The following is a 16181-nucleotide window of genomic DNA, read 5'->3' as shown; positions in this document are numbered from 1 at the left end:
TCTTCAAACGATTTTTGAATGTTCTTTCTGATAACTTAAACACTGATTCGGAACATACTTGGCTTGATCCAGACACTAAGGCTGCTATGGGGGTAGATGAGGCAACCATCCCAGCATCCGCTCCAGAGGTAGATGGTGCAGTCATCTCGACATCCACTCCAGAGGTAGAGGGCGTAAACATCTCTGATGTTGGAACCAATGCAGTGCTCATCACAGGTGTAGCGTTTCCACCCTCATACAGTTTCTCATAAGCCCCTTTGATATCTGTTACCTGATACAAAAATCAATCATTAATGTTTTCATAAGTATTAAACAAACTCAGCATGCGCTAATATTTACATTCTACTCACCATATTATGATTTCTTATGTGTTCAACCATATATCTTTCCACTTTGCCAATTGTTCCACATAATTTACATCTGAATCTGATTGTGTTGTGAGATTCTTTTTTGTGCCGAGCCAAAATCTTTTTCGTAGAATAGTTTTTTTCACAAATATTGCATATAATGTCCAGTTTCTTCTTTATGCATTAAGCAGCTAGCGCGTCAACGTTTCCCACGACTATGCATCCATGACTCTCAATTATGTTTTTATACTCTCAGATTTTATGCCATTATTCAGCAATTGTATCGCCGGATGTCAATCAGCAAGCTTGCATAATATTTGCATCATACAATATTTGTGTAACACGACACGCTGCAGGTGGTCATTATGCTGCGTAATCAAAAACATGTTTTTTATCATTATTCAGCAACTGCGAATCGCCGGATATGATTTAACAAGCATGCATATTATCTCCATATGATATAATATTTGTGTAATATAAGACGATGCAGGTGGTCATTATACTACGTAATCAAAAACATTTTTTTTTCTACCATTACCGCGCAATTGCATCGCCGGATGTTAAATTAGCAACCTTGCATAATATTTGCACACATAGCAGATAGCTATTATTTACTTGTAATCAATACAATATTTGTGTAACATAAGACGCTGCGAGAACAATCGCCGGATGTTTGCATCATGCAATATTTGTGTAATATAACACGTTCCAGGTGCTTCAAAAACATGTTTTTATCATTACTCAGCAATTGCATCGTCGCCGGAAGTGATTCAGCAAGCTTGCATAATATTTGCACACTTATGCATTATACAACATATACATCTATATTGATTTATCTGCTACAATTACTGTATTATGAAATAATAATGTCACATTCTGATGAATTTAATGTTGGTAATAATGTACGGCTTAAATTAAATACGCTAAACAAACCACTCAATTTTACTTCAAAATGTATTACATTGGAATAATAATAATATGAGAAGAATGTATGTGTTTAATTTACAAGTGTGCTAGATTAATTTTTTATAAATTGGCTTAAAGTACAACCATTTACGCCATCAATAATTCCCCCATTCCAATTTCAATTAACACTTGCGAATTTCCCTTACCCATTACTATGTATCAATTAAATTAATCAAAAAGGAACATGTGCTTCTATCACTGCAGAGACAATAATGTGGAATGCGCCTTTCAAAATGTAAAAGTTCTTCAGTTTTGGTGGACACATTGTATTCATTAATTGAAAATGTATGTGAATAATCATTGTATTGTATTTATTTTTTACTCAGTATATACATATAATTTTATTTTGTTACTGATTTCTTTTATCAACATCCCCAATTCACAATGCATAACATAACACATGGCAGATGGCGATTATCAATACAGTATTTGTGTAAAATAACATACCACAGGTGGCCATTATTCAGCACTTGCGTTTTCACCGGATGTGAATTAACAGCTTGCATATTATTCGCATCATGCAATATTTTTGTAATATGACACGTTGCAGGTGCTTCAAAAACATGCTTTTATTATTACTCAGCAATTGCATCGTCGCCGGAAGTGATTAAGCAAGCTTGCATAATATTTGCACACTTATGCATTACACAACATATACATCTATGTTGATTTATCTGCTACAATTACTGCTCTATATCATAATAATGTCACATTCTGATGAATTTAATGTATGGCTTAAATTAAATACGCTAAACAAACCACTCAAAATGTATTACACTGGAATAATAATAATATGAGAAGAATGTATGTGTTTAATTTACAAGTGTGCTAGATTAATTTTTTTATAAATTGGCTTAAAGTACAACCATTTACGCCATCAATAATTCCCGCATTCCAATTTCCATTTCCCATTACTATTTATCAATTCAATTACCAATACATTAGAATCTTAATATTTTTTATCAATTACTCAACAATTGGCTTAAAGTACAACCAGTAAAATTAGCAACCTTGCATAATATTTGCACACCCAGCAGATAGCGAATATTTTAACATTCGCATCTCACTTTCAAATATACAAACATGTATAAACTTGTGTATTTCACCCCCCACCTACAATTAACTATACAAACTAGTATGAACATGTGCATTTCAAATTATTACATCACGCACCAACTTCATTTGTGAATTTCAAATTTAAGATGTTACACTTTAAGTTATGCCCCTTCAGCCACATCCTGTTTTATTTACAAGTGTGCTATATTAATTTTTTATCAGCAATTGGCTTAAAGTACAACCATTTATGCCCTCCATTCCAATTTCCAACACCCAACCCCCCCCATCAATTAAATTACCATTACATTAGAATCTTAAGAAGAAGAATGTATGTGTTTAATTTACAACTGAATTCTTTACTCAGCAATTCACACACTCGCCGGATGTGAGCTTGCATAATATTTGCACACGTAGCAGGTGGGATGTTCAAACATGTATGAACTTGTCAGATAGCCATTTATGACGTCACACTTTTATAGTTACGTCCCTTCGTGAAAAGCCACATGTGACGTTCACCACGCCCACTTCTGACGTCACATAAAACCCCTACCTCCACCCTACCGCCAGTCACTCCCTACCACCAGTCACTCCCTGCCTCCACCCTTGTGTAACATAAGATGCTGCGAGAACAATCGTGAATCAGCATAATATTTGCACACATAGCAGACATTACATCTGCAATGAGGAGATAAACATGTATGAACTTGTTTATTTAAACCCCCCCAAACTTGTATGAACATGTCATGCCACAACTTTAATTACATACCTGCACGTGTGTATGACGTCACACTTTCACCTTGAACTCTTAGATTGCCATTTATGACGTAACTTAAGTTACGCCCCTTTCTTACGTCATACTTTCAGCTCCCCACCCCCTTCAATGACGTCATACTTTAGCCACGCCCATGATGTCACTTGCCACGCCCACTATAACGTCACTAGCCACGCCCCCTATGACGTCACATGGGGAGCCTGTGGGAGCCTGTCACTCCCCATCATTTCTTATCTACTAACGGGTGGAGTATGCCTCTGATGTAAACACTGAGCAGTATACTGCGGTTACAATAAAACCTGTATCCTGCATTCAAGAAATATAATGAATGATCATTGAAGTAGGAAATGTCTAAATACGTAAGTACACAATTATTTTAGTGTGAGATATATTAACTCTTAAAATTTAATGTAAGATACTCACATCATCCTTGGATATGTGCATTGCAGTGAAGAGTTACGTACATTTTGAGCGACTGCAAAGTGAACCTCCTCCGATGGTCACTCAAACAGTTTTTATATTGGGAAAATGTACGTTCAACATCATACGATGTAGTAGGTGCATATTTGAAGAACGGAAAGTCACTACTTTTTAGTACACCAACTTCAGACGTCTTGTCGTGACCTGATAGCACATCATTTATAATAAGAAGTTGTGAATAGGAGAATTTTTAGCAATAATGTTTCTCAACTTATATTTCACTTTTTCTGACATTAGTGAATTGTTATTTTGGATAACGGTTTGTGATACGTTATACATTATATTAAGGGCTTCTGAGAGTTGTAGTTTAGACTATTCTAACAGAATGATGCTTTTGGACACGATTTTAAAATTAGAATCAATGAACAGAATATCTTCCAATAGCTGTTCAGAAGGCAATGACTTTACAGCTGCAACAGCGGAACTGTCTGTGCTATCCAATGCAACAATTACGTCCATTATTTTGCCGTAATATTCTGCATAATAATTAACAGCATCCAACCACGTTTTCCAAAGTGTCAAGACTGGCTGCGGGAGTAAGGGTATTCCAGGGGCAATTGTTTGGAACAGCAACACTCTCATTGTAGTATGTTTGATAGAATTCTTGTCTGCACTGAACAAACGTTAAGCTTTGACTATTCCAACCACAGTAATGCAAAAAAGTGCTTACATAATTATACATTAGCTGTAGCTGCTCTATCTATTTGGACCGGTCACAACTCTTAACATGAACTACTTATACTACGAGACCGGGACGTCGCTAACCTCTTCTATACTACTGTACATCGGCAACCTGATTGCATGCTGCGTGTGGCAATTCAACGAAGTCTAGTTATAATAAAGTACTCTCTTCTTGATAAAACTGTCCGTAGAGAAGTGTTTGGGTCCGAAGTCTTCAACAAATAATTACAGCTTCAAATGCCGAAACTTATTTGCTTTCAGCATAATTTGCCTATGTCTTTGTACAATATAATACCGTGTGTCTCAAAAGTCGCGTGCCAAAGGGGTTAATTAGTTGCTTTTATTTTCTAGGTGAAATAGTACAATTGAAGAATAATGCTGACATCGGAACAATGTGTACAGCTGACACTTCTTTGTGGAGATCACTATAGAACATCTCAAGAAGCTGTGGAGAAATTTTATTGCCGGCACTCTGATATTCTCAAGCCCTCCCATCAAACTATGGACAGATTATTGAATAAATTTTAAACGTACACGGTAATCGATGTTAAACGCAGTGATCGACCGAAAGCAGCCACCAATAAAGACCGCCGAGCCAATGTGATTGCCAAACTTACACTAAGTCCTAACAGATCACTCTGCTACGTGGCCAGGGAAAGCAGAATCAGTAAAGATTCTGTGCACGAATATTGAAGTCGGCACATTTCCATCCCTACAACTGCAGCACAGACACACAATGAGCAGACTGAGTACTGTAACTGGATCAGTCAAGAAACACAGAGGAATCCGGATTTTCTTCGAAATGTCATGTTCAGCGATGAATGTTTGTTCTTCTTAGAACAGAATGTCAGATATTAGTCTCCAGTGAACCCACACCGGATGCGTCCTTCCAATGATCCTGGTGCCCCACGGGTTATGGTATGGTGTGGTATTCTATCCGAAATTATTGCGAGCCCGTACTTCTTTGATGATCATGTAAACCAACACACCTTTGGTGAATTGCTTGATACTGTTGTAATGAACTTTTTGGATGACCTACCACTTAATACCCGCCAAAGGGTATGGTTTCAACTTGATGGAGCAACATCACATTACGCACTGACGACTCGCTAAAAATTAAGAAACATGTTTCGGACCATTTTTTATTTTCCACATATAAACCCTATTTTACATGAGTATATTAGGGTTGAAGTTTTCAACCAAGTAGAGATAATATAATATAAATACATTTCGGGACCATTGGATTGGCGCTATCAGTTGGCCTCTACGTTCACCAGACCTTACACGACTTGATTTTTTCTCTGGGGCTATGTGAAACAGCACGTGTTTCAGACACAGCCCGCAAATCTGGATGACATAAAGGAAAGAATCACCAGTACCCTACACAACATTCCACCAGCTACACTTTTATGCGTGACAGATGAAAATTTGAATCATGTAAGACATTGTCTTCGAGTGCACGGTGCACATTTTGAACATGAACGATGACCATGTGAACATAAAGCCAATATTCACAAACTTATATAAACTGATTTGGCACGCGACTTTTGAGACACACGATACCTAGTAAATAAATGTTACGAAATTAAGTAAAGAAGTACGGAAGAATGAGAAGAATTACGACATGAAATAGAGAAATGCTTTAGGCTAGCCTACGTAGTGCATAAGCACGAATAAAAATTGAAGATGTGTGGATGAATGTGAAGAACTACGTTAAGAGTAAGTTAAGATATGAGGCGTCTAGAATCAAAACCTTCCAAGTCCACAAAACAAAATTTGTGGTAAAATGGAAAAAACTGTTTCCATATAAATAAACATTCTTGGGGTATAAACAATGCTTTTAACAAGTGTCTTATTATCATTAGATACGTTCAAACAAATTACAGGATTGCCCCTTCATTGAAACTAACAAATTCGTGAGGTTTAATTAGCACCTAACTGATTTTGAAACTGAAAAGTGTATTTGGAGGCTTTTGAAAGTAAGAGAATTAGTTCTAAGCATAAAAATGAGTCAAAAAGGAAAACGTTTTAACTTAAACCTTACAAATTATGTAGGCAATGAAACCCAGACATGAAGTATGATTATGCACATGCTTTAAACATAACAGCAGAATAAATTTGAATATATGTTACACTTTTTAAGTTCATACAAATTTTACACAATATTGTCACATTCCTCTTCTTCCAGATTAACAGTTCCTTCTTCGTCTTCTTATTCTTCACGTTCAATTATATTGTTTTTTTCTTGTTACTACCTTTGCAACAACGGTGTCAGTTCTATAGTTAAACCCATCTTGCACTGTTATCTGTTCTTTCAATGCAGATCGTCTTAAAATGAATCTTTTACAGGGACTGAACTTAAAATACCAGGAGCTTAAAATTATGTCTGCCTCTTTCTTCCAGTCTTGAAGAGGTAGGCCTACATCTTCATTTTCAAGATTAAAGACTGTTCCATGTTTGCCAATAATATTTTTATATTCTTGGGGATCTACAATCACTTCCTTATTTCTTTTTAGATTACTCCAAATATGCGATCGGGAGGGAGAAATGAATGCCCAACCACAGGAAATGTAATTTACACTCTTTTAATAGTTAGAGGTGCTTCAGTGAATAGCCATTTAGAGCACATTCCAATGATTGTTGTATTTTTATTTTATGCAGTAATAAAATTGTCTTATTGCTGATTATCAGATGAAGAGTAGAAAACGGAATGAAACTTCTTTATGTCCAACAAACTTAAACTGTTGGATTTCTATTTACTGCCAACAGCATGATTACAAGCTGGTATAGCAGGAGGCCACAAGAGGAGTACCGACAAAATTATGTAATTAATTATTAATTGGTAAGAATAGGCCTACAGTGTGTTATAATTAGGGAAAGGGATTTGGAGTATTATAAAGAATGGTGAAGCGTAGTATAGATATTCGTAGATCAGTGACTGTCAAGCGAGCTGCGTCACAGAGCATGGACGAGTACAGTTCACTTCATATAAACTTACAAGCAACGTGCTGTAAACGTATTTCAGAATAAACAAATGGAATAGTTTAATGACATATAGTGGCCTACATACATAATCTGTATTTCACTTTGAACTACATGTGTTTTTCTTGGCAACGCACAAAACACCAATAAACAACATTACAAATATACATAATTAAATATCAATCTCTGCGTCCTCGCGTGTCAGTGGAAATATTGATGGCTGATAGTTGTCTTCTGTATGGAACTCGACTCTGAATATGTGTGTTTTTCTGTCAGGAGCGTGCTAAATTAAAACCTTTATTTACAATATCATGAAATATGATAATATGTACACAACGTACACTACAGTATTTAGAATATATATATATATATATATATATATATATATATATATATATATATATATATACTACAATATTTACAACATAGCCTAATAGAGTATCATTAAATGTTGAACAAAATGTAGAGCCAAACGAAATGGCATTTTCAATTAATGCTATGTTTTGGTGATGAAACAATTATTCCTGCTGTGCCTTGTTATAATAAATTGTGAATATCATTTTTAAATTTTCTGAACACAACTTTGCTCTTTTGCAAGGAAAGAAATTTTTTAACATGGAAAAACTCCGCTCTACATCTGCAGAGACAATTGGAGAGTAATTGAAACAAAATACGTCAATTAAATTCACATGTTGAATGACGTCATTGGGACACGTGTTTGTTAATGCATCTGAAATCCGACTGAGAATACTGTACCTCAGTGGCGGCTCGTGCCGGATAAATTAGGTGAAGGTCAATAGAATTCTAGGTAATTTCCTGGAATCGTTATATAGCCGTGACGTCGCGAATGCTTTTGTAACCTATACGATGGTCATATTGAATTAATGTAATATATTCACCATTTTCTTAAGTTTTATGAAAAGCACAGCATATAAAATAAACAAATTTTCAACATTTTCGGAAGCTACGTCCCCTTGATCCCGAAGAATTCACTGTCCCAGCAAAACAATACATACCACAACATAATAAAACAACCACAAGTCCCCATGACATAAAAAAGACAAAATCTAACACATTTTATACAACACATCAAATTAAAAGAGTACACAAGAAATAGGACCCATAACAAAATTCAAAATCACAATCATAATCGTAAACTGTATTCATATTTTAAATCAACTTCGGAACATGCAACTTCCGATATAAGCTTACCTATCCAGTAAAATCAGTAGCTACAATTAAATCAAAGCAGTATTCTGTTGAACAGAAAACTTACACTTGAACGGAAAAGAAAGGGGCACTAGTAATTTCATCTCTTACAAGTTCATTGATGCATTCAGAAATACAATCAATTATTTCATTTTGAATCGTTTTAGATTTCCCAGAAAGAACAGGTCTAATTTTTTCATAGTGATTTCTAATTTTCATAGGGCCAATGAAATGAGAGCCAATAATTCTTTGAAATTCCCCCTGTTCTGTGACGAAATACTCTCATCATGACCGCGAAAAGCCAACTCCTGCTTGCTTAGAAACAATACCGTATCGATTGCGGTGTGCATTACCAGTCTATTTAAACATACGTTTTCATTAAATTGACTTACGTATAACCTATAACTTTCCTTTAGTGCATCCGCAATGGTGTTCATGTTCTTCTGCAGGGCCTTTAATTGCAAAATACATTTAATGTGTTCAGCTGAATCTGCATGGCTGTAAAGACCGCGATTGACATTTCTGAAATCGCAAAATCCAGTTGAATTCCAAGCGGGTTTCTTGTTCCCCAGAAGAAGACAAGGCCAACAATACAACTTCTCGTTTTAGTGACTCCCACATAACCAGTTGCAATCGGCATACCACGAATCTTGAAACTGAATATTGTATGACCGACCACCACTTTTCACTTTTTTCATAGTTATATTAATGTGACTTGTTCTGCGGTATTTTAGAATATCTTGCTTATCTTCTGCACACCAACGAGAGAACGGTGTCTCCAAAAGATTACACACTTAATCGTTTAACGAATTCATGTTTTCATCGCATTAATACACGTAGTAACACCTTCACACTTCGCTGCACTTATCACAACAAAGAATACGTAAAGCGAAATCGTTGGTCAGCGCGGGTCAAATGTACAACGTAGTTTCAAATGTTATGCCAACTTTCTTTATTACAGGGTACTCAAATTATTTCAAAATCCATACAAAACATAATATTCAAGAGATGCTAACGTTAAAAAATACCAAAATATATACGTTATATGCTAAATTTAAACAATATTTAACTTCTTTGTAGAATATTTTATGTTTTCTTATTTAGTTGCAAAATATTACAGTTTGCCACCCTGATCCAATGTTTGGACGAGAGAGAGATTCTGTCTTTCAAGAATAGAGAAAGGAGATGAATGCCTGCTCCACAGACCCTCATAATAGCCTCGCAAAAGGGACCGGTAATTCATAGTAAGCAACTCGTTGTCATGGCAACCGGGTGTGTTTACTGAAGGCCAAAAGGAAAGTCTCATTCGGACCTTCAGCTGGTCTGCTAGCCACGTGGCCTGGCTGGTGAGGGGTTCATGCGAAATGCTGCAGTGAACGTTAACTGAGCGGATTAAGCCGAACAAGATATTAAAAAATAGAGCAAAATATGGTTTAGTGAAGGATTCATTTTATTTTAATTTATTGATAAAATATATTTTATTAAAGCACGAAAAAAGGGGTGAAGGTGGCCTTCATGTACTTCACTTGAATAACCGCCACTGTTGTACCTATCATTTTTAATCAAAACTCTGTTCATTTTTTCACCAACACGTTTTCCTACTTCACCTTCTACTGCACTCAATTTATTTGCAATAGTCCGCATAATATTTATTTGCTTAACTAGTTCTACTCCTGACTGTACTAATTGAATAATGGCATCCGGTAAATATAAAAAATTTGACTTAATATCCATGATTTCTTTTTTTATTATTCTATCATTTAGCAGTTCCTGGCATATTTGAATCGCAGTCGAAAGACTGGACCACTTTCTTCACAGATTGGAGCTGATGTGCGTAACAATAATTATTGCAAGCTTCTAACCATGACCCCCATCTCTTAAGAACTGGACATGGGGGAAGCGATAATTTAGGGAATTGTTTCCTGAATTTTGATACTCGATCTTCGCTTTTACAAATATATTCTTTCAATTTTGTATTGTTAGTTGGTTTCACTTTCGGCATTGTACATGCACTTCACTACGCTGAACTGCAAACCTGCATGTTGAAGTTCTTATGCGACAACTGTCCCGTTCACCTGTTGTTGACGTGCAGAGATCTGCGAGTATGTCATGGAGGGGAGGACTTGGTATAAAGTGTTGTAAAAAACTGTGTAGATGCCAATACTAGCTTTTACTACTCCAAATTCCGTTCCCTAGTTATAATAATTTAATACTGTACATAATATTTATTTTCATCATATTATGTTTTCTATGTGATGAAAATATAATTTCAACCACACATACCTTTCTTTCCTTTTCATTTCTCTTTTCCATTTCTCCATTGCTGGGTAAATCAGTCCCACAACCTGATTGGCAGAAAGGGACTTGGAGGTTTTTGAAACTAACAATGGCCGAAATTCAGTTGGATCTAGCGGATATTGAAACTAACCCTAACTTTTGTCCAGCATTTTCAGTGAAATCCAGCGGATATTGCAGAAAAATAATGCCAGCATCGGATTGGCCATGCGAAGATACGCAGAAAAATAACTTTATCTCATTTTTTTTCTTCGATGGACTTGGCGGGTTTTGATTCTAGACGCCTCATATGTGCCATGAAGTGTAGAAGGGAGGAAGTTAAGATATGTGCCTTTAAGTGTAAAAGTACGGGAGAAAGCAAAGAATTGCCGAAGAATGATAAATAAATGCTACGAAATCACAGTAAATTGTGAGCGTACCTAAGAAGTGCAACTTCATCTACATTCGTGACGTCATTAAAGTTTTCCGTATTGCAAACTTGTATCCTCTCAATACGCCCCCCCCCCATTTCCGCTCTTCAGCAAAGGATTCGCTTCTGCTTGCATCAGAAAGCTCTTAGAGACCTTTCAGTGAGGAGGCGATCGATAACAGCTGACTTGTAGGCTTTCTAAAGACGAAAGTTCATACATGTGCTGTTATTTTTACGAATAAAATAAACAGAACAGAATACTTACGATAACCTTGCAATTCATAATGAACAGACGTAAGCAGGCCAATTTTATTTTCAACGTCAATATGCCTATTTCATTAGGATTTTGTGAGTAACAACAATTAAATTTATTAACATATCCATACTTTCAGCTGAATTACACTGTATAAAATAAAATAAAAATTGCACTTGACTTGGGTAGGTATCAATTCTCTGATATATTCTTAATGATTCATGGAAATTCTGTCTTGAATCCTCATAAATTAAAAGCATATCTAGATACGATACGATTAATACATTTGGCATTGTCCTTAAATTGAAATCACCTTTAGAATTTTATGAACAGACTAGCGTAAGACTTGCTACTGCTGAGGTATCGTCCGATCGCAAACTCGTGGCACTTGCGCGAAAGACGAATTGGCATCCACTTACATGGACTCTGCCAAGAGCCTTGTTGGGGGGTTGTTTGAACAGTACGCTCTATGAGTAAGCAGTCGCCCGCACACGCAGAACTCCCCACTCCGAAGACTCAGAAAGAAGCTCGCGCATGTTGGTGCCACGAATTTGCTATCTGGCTCTACAATATAAGAGCACAGATAGACAGTGTTCACTTGCCAAGCAATCCTTCACCCTTAAGTGCAGCGATGCTAGATTTCCCTGAAGGTTCCGTCACACTATAAATGTGTTTTTAATCAGTTAATTTTGCACGTTATTACACAAATGCAGTGTTTTTCGAAGAAATGACATAGGAATATTTTTTTCTGTTTGTTCTTTGCGTTGATATCTTACCACTCATATGTCTCATTACCCAATAGCTTTACCATAAATGGGATTCAAGCTTCAGACATAAATTATTATTATTATTATTTTTTTTTTGGCTAAATTGTTACTCAATTACAAAAAATTACATTTGAATGTTTGCTTACTTACAACCTAAAGATTCTGTTCTTAAAATTAATGCAGTTAGCCCTATACTTCTTTCACTCTGTATACAGTACTGTATGTTGGTGATAAAAATCTTAAACATAGCAAAACAGAAGTATCCATTTCCATTTTGTTATCCAGCAGAATTTCGGAAACATTTTTAAGCTAATCTGAATGTGAATTGTGAGAAATATCTCTCGTATACGTTTCACTCACCACTAAATCTTTTTTCCGAGTATACTTTTCAATTTTTGCACTAATATGTCTTCCAATTTCCTCATCAACACTATTATGACCTGACCTCTTTTTTTCAACATGCGTTTTGTCACACGTTCATAAGCTGTTCATAGACGAAACCATTCGTTGGGTAGGGCGTTTGTTCCGTATAAACAGAGAAGAAACTCAAGATTACAGAGAAGCTCGCAGCCAGAACCTCGCCCTAATATTTTCGTCATGAGTTTGAAAGTCATATTTAGTTTCAGATAAGTTGGAATTATAATAAAAAAGTTATATGATTTCAGTCAGCAACTTATCGAAGTTCGATAAGTTTCTGAATGAAATCATATAACCTTTTCTATTTTCGTCATGAGTTCGAATCCGCATCGTGACAGAATTATTTCATTCTCTTTTCTAGCATGTCTGTGAAGTACAGTATAATCATATTAATTTAGTTATAATATTTAGCTTGCCTAAGAACCCTTCAATATTTGTCAGTTTTAAGGAAGCAAGTGAATTTTGGTTTTCATGACTTATCTCAGTTATATGAATTTATTATCTGTTACGTTTCCTACATCTCAATTCGATTTAATTCACGTTATTAAGCAGTGAAATAACATGTGTTTCAAATTAAGCTACCGTAAGCACGACTTATTTTACAAATTTGTGTTTAAACTTTTGTGGTGGAGCAGCAAGGTTCATATTATAATGACGAAAAGTCTGAACTACATCGCGTTGTCCAAGTTCACGCGTTCGTATAAATGAATGTATTCATTCATTCATTCATTCATTCATTTATTAATTTATTCATTCATTCATTCATTTATTTACTTATTTATTTTGCTAATAATTGTAACATAAAATATAATATAAACAGAAAGACTTTAGCTTGTCCCTGAAAGAGTAGAACACGTGTTCAGGGGTGGATTCCTGAATTGAAATTAAAGAAGTATATAATACAATTTGTCTTATGTCTACTAGGCAATAAGGATATATAAATTAAAATTCACAATTTTTCAATTTTTATAAAATCCATACATAACTTTTTTAATGTAATACTATAACTACTAGAATTGACAAAATTAGGATATTTAAATATAAATTTGTTATATATTCTTGGGCCTAAATTACCACTATGATTAAATGCTGTAGCAGTGTTGCATTTTGGTTCAAACAATCTTAAAGAATTCATACCTTTTGTTTCATAACTATGAGAATACAATTCAAAATTATTTAGATTTTTATGTATGAATTTTATTAATACAATATAAAAGTTGTCTTATTTTAAGAACATTAAAGTCTAAAAACAATTTTTGAGACGGAAAATCAATAGGTTCATGAAGACATATTTCAATTATTTTCTTCTGTAATAAATAAAGCGGATTAAAATTGGATTTAAATAAGCTACGCCATCTATAATTCCATATATAATTACCGATTGAAATAAAGTTAAGTATATTATGCGTAATAAACTAAGAGGGATGAAGTTTCAGGAGAATGGAGAAAGTTACACAACACAGAACTGTACGCATTGTATTCTTCACCTGACATATTTAGGAACGTTAAATCCAGACGTTTGAGATGGGCAGGGCATGTAGCACGTGGGAGGTGGGATATGATGATAGAGACTGGATTAATCTTGCTCAGGATAGGGACCAATGGCGGGCTTATGTGAGGGCGGCAATGAACCTTCGGGTTCCTTAAAAGCCAGTAAGTAAGTAAGTAAGTATGCGTAATAAACTTGCTGACAATTAATTCCTCAATAAAACAAAATAATATATTATTTTACGTAATTTATTGCAAAGGTAATTAATGTGTTGGTTCCATTTTAAATGATTGTCGAAAATTACGCCTAAATACTTAACTTCAGAGGACTCCTTAATAATCGGCAACAATTAGAGTTACGTAATTTATAACACTGCGCCTGGGAATTACTTTTTCGTCAAAATGAAAAATTCGTTGAAGTGGTGTTCAGTATATCGACACTTGACTATAACAGCTGGAGAAGGTACATAGAAAAATTAGTAAAATATAGGCAAGACGTGGCACGAATCAAAAATTTAACACAAGTTAGAGTAAAATTCGAGGAATGAATCACGACTAGCTGAAGAAATCAAACTGCGTGTATAATTAACCCTAGATGGACCAAGCTTTTTTTAGTAACACGCTGGACCAAGGGAGGGCTAATTAATGTCCACCATTATATTTTAGCTTTATGGTTGTATTTACAATTTTTGCGTAAGTATTATTTCTGTATTGAGTGAATTAAGTAAGAAATAATGTATATTGAGAAACAAATATTTTTTATATCTTGAAAATTGTCAAATTAAATTAATTATTGAAAGTTAATGCTTGAACAAATTCTTATGCATTATTCACATCTTCATTCAGATTTATCCACCTCATTCACACACTCACAGCGTGTGTTTGTCTTTTGACTGTGTTTTCCACACACATACAAGTTGCATTTTCCACAAACAATGGTTGTTTTTCCTAATTTATTTAGTTTTTCACTCTTGGTGCAAAACTATTTGCTACATGTATGGCATCTCCGTTTCCCTAATGGCTTTTGCTATTTCTGCGTTGTTTTTTTGTGATTTTCTTCTTGAGGATGGCTTCCATTGACATAATGATATTATTCTGCAGTTCAATTATATTTGCAGCACCATGTTCCACATTTGGTTTGATTAGTTGTAACCCCAGTTCCTGTAGATAAAAGCGCCGCCTGTTTGTTTTCTTGTCATTAGATCTCCAACCTGCCTTGTGTTCTTATCATCAAATCTGATTATAGAAGATGACGAAATCTGTTCCGACTCATGCTGGCTATGTATTCTGACCTTCCAAGCTCTTGGGATCATAAGTCATGGTAATCTAAGTTGTTGTAGTTTTTTGCGCCCATCAAAATGAGAGTACCTATGAATGCAAGGGTTTCAGTTGGACTTGTTTCTTAGACACTCCTTCTCTCTGCTTCCTCGTTTGTGTGTTGCACAATTTTAGAAGCAACTTCATCGGTAAACCCATGATTATCACCATTATCATAATCAAAGTCCAGGTCTTCAATTTGATGAACTTCATCTTCAGTTTCACTAAGACACTCATCAAAAATATCATAACTTTCTTCCTCGTAATGTTCTAAAACTGCTTCCGTTTCACTTTCCATATTATATAATTATCTGCTCATATTTCTGAATCAGACCACGGTCAGAGACAGAATAAAACTGTTTATAAAATGAGTTTTCAATCCATACAGCAATTCCAACACTATACGAGGCGCGTTCATAAAGTAACTTTCCCACTCGTCCCACAGCTAGCAAACATTATGTTGCGCGAAGCGACTGCGTGTACGTGATAGAGTAATGTCCTGGCACGGCGCATGCGCTAACGGAACTTCCCGAGTACTCTCAGTAGCTTCGTTTCATTGGTTGAAGATGGACGCTCCTATTCCAGCTCCCGCCGCGTGTGATGTGCGATCAGTGATAAAGATTTGAATGCACAGGGCATAGTGCCGATTGAAATTGATCGTCAGCTGTGCCAGGTCTATGGGCCCAAGATCATGAGCAAGCAGATGGTGCGTTGCTCCACAAGGTCGTCTGTGATGATGGTC

The sequence above is a fragment of the Periplaneta americana genome, chromosome 1, assembly GCF_040183065.1.
Source record: "Periplaneta americana isolate PAMFEO1 chromosome 1, P.americana_PAMFEO1_priV1, whole genome shotgun sequence".
NCBI classification, from domain to species: domain Eukaryota; kingdom Metazoa; phylum Arthropoda; class Insecta; order Blattodea; family Blattidae; genus Periplaneta; species Periplaneta americana.
This window is presented reverse-complemented; position numbering follows the sequence as displayed.